The following is a 2,500-nucleotide window of genomic DNA, read 5'->3' as shown; positions in this document are numbered from 1 at the left end:
ATGAGGCGCGAAGGAAGAGAGGATGAAACAGAGGGACCCCGCAGAGAACAAAGGGAGGAGAGGAGGAGAGTCACTTAGTCGAGGCGTTGCCAAGAAAGAAGTTGTTTCATGGAGGAACCTCAACAAATCCTCAGTAAAATGTATGAATACATTATGTAGGAACTAGGAGCTAGGATGAAAGGAAAGGGAGAGAGAAGAGGAGATGAGAGAAGAGGAGAGGAGAGGAAAACAGGAGAGAGTCTCCTTTGTGCCCTTTATGTCCTTCGTTCCCTCATTCCCTTGTTCCCTTGTTCCCTTTGTTGGCATTGCTTTGCGATTCAAAACAAAGTGACAGTTCGTGTCCTTGAAACCTAAAACCAGGAGATTGAACTCTTTCCTTCCTCACCTCCTCTTCCTCTCCCTCTCTTCCTCTCTCTCTCTCCTCCTCTTCCTCTCCTCCTCTTCCTCCACCTCACGCGCTGAAACATCTGCTGCTTCTCTGAATGTCAGACTCGCTGTGTCATCAGAAAGCCGAGAGCAGGATCACATTTTCACTTCATTCTTCATCATCAGTCTGACGAAAACATGAAAAGGTCCAAGACGCCCTGATGAGGTTTACTCACCTTTACTATAGCATGTCATCTAATGCTAACAGGGAAGCTAACGGGGAGTTTTTACCTCTCCTGACCACCAGGGGGCGACGCCTCTGGTTGTATAGAAGTCTATGCTTCATGTGTTAAAGCTGCATTCTCTCTCCTGACCACCAGGGGGCGACGCCTCTGGTTGTATAGAAGTCTATGCTTCATGTGTTAAAGCTGCATTCTCTCTCCTGACCACCAGGGGGCGACGCCTCTGGTTGTATAGAAGTCTATGCTTCATGTGTTAAAGCTGCATTCTCTCTCCTGACCACCAGGGGGCGACTCCTCTGGTTGTATAGAAGTCTATGCTTCATGTGTTACAGCTGCATTCTCTCTCCTGACGGCGACTCCTGTGGTTGTATAGAAGTCTATGCTTCATGTGTTACAGCTGCATTCTCTCTCCTGACGGCGACTCCTGTGGTTGTATAGAAGTCTCCTCGGCTCTGGGTGAAGCTCCTGCAGTCAGACTGAACGTCTCCGTCTCTTTCTATTTATTGAACCAGCTGCACTTATTACCCTGGTTGAATAATGCAAGCTGATGAATAATTCACCGTGGGGGTAAAAACGGCTCCGGCTTTATGAACTGAAGCCTCATAATTAACGCAGACGGAGTAACGGACGGGACGCCGGTCAGGAAGAGACTGAGGTCCAGATTCAGTTCACTTGTTTCTCTGACAGGAAGCACAGCCGCTTCACTGAAGTGCAAAGTTAACTGAGATCACACACTTTGTTTAATTATATTATACGAGTGGTATATTATTACAGGGAGGACGTCGTAAAGCCCGCCTCTTGCTTGATTTGATTGGCAGTCGTGACTTTGACGAAAGGTTGAGTATTTCATCTTTTTGACACGAAAATGCAAAAAATACACTTTCAATGTTATTTATGTATTATATATATTTTCAATATTTTTATATATGTATGTATATATATATACCTACAAAATCAAAATATGAACAGCTGAATGCAAACAGCTGAGTAGAAATATTGTGTTTTTCATTAAAAAAAGACCCAAAAAGAATATTTGGTGCATGTAAACAGTGATGAGAAATAATCTTTATCCTCAGCAGCAGAAGGGTGATCCTTTCTCTCTCTCTCTCTCTCTCTCTCTCTCTCTCTCTCTCTCTCTCTCTCTCTCTCTCTCTCTCTCTCTCTCTCTCCCTCTCTCTCTCTCTCTCTCTCTCTCTCTCTCTCTCTCTCTCTCTCTCTCTCTCCCTCTCTCTCTCTCTCTTCAGCCTGAAGCGTTTCCTCAACACTCTCCTCTCATACTTCACGCCGGCCGGCTCCAAAAACACGAAGAACTGAAATATGAATCTGAATGAAGACGAATCGTTTCAGCTGTTTCCTTCTTATGAATGCAGAACATTACGCAGCATATCTGAACGAGACTTCTCTGAACAAGACTTCTCTGAACGAGACTTCTCTGAACGAGACTTCTCTAAACGAGACTTCTCTGAATGAGACTTCTCTAAACGAGACTTCTCTAAACGAGACTTCTCTGAATGAGACTTCTCTAAACGAGACTTCTCTAAACGAGACTTCTCTGAACGAGACTTCTCTGAACGAGACTTCTCTAAACGAGACTTCTCTAAACGAGACTTCTCTGAATGAGACTTCTCTAAACGAGACTTCTCTAAACGAGACTTCTCTGAATGAGACTTCTCTAAACGAGACTTCTCTGACTGAGACTTCTCTGAATGAGACTTCTCTAAACGAGACTTCTCTGAACGAGACTTCTCTAAACGAGACTTCTCTGAGTGAGACTTCTCTGAACGAGACTTCTCTGAACGAGACTTCTCTAAACGAGACTTCTCTAAACGAGACTTCTCTGAATGAGACTTCTCTAAACGAGACTTCTCTAAACGAGACTTCTCTAAACGAGA

The sequence above is a fragment of the Clinocottus analis genome, unplaced genomic scaffold, assembly GCF_023055335.1.
Source record: "Clinocottus analis isolate CAN_PGR_092001 unplaced genomic scaffold, fCliAna1.0.p SCAF_8, whole genome shotgun sequence".
NCBI lineage: Eukaryota > Metazoa > Chordata > Actinopteri > Perciformes > Cottidae > Clinocottus > Clinocottus analis.
This window is presented reverse-complemented; position numbering follows the sequence as displayed.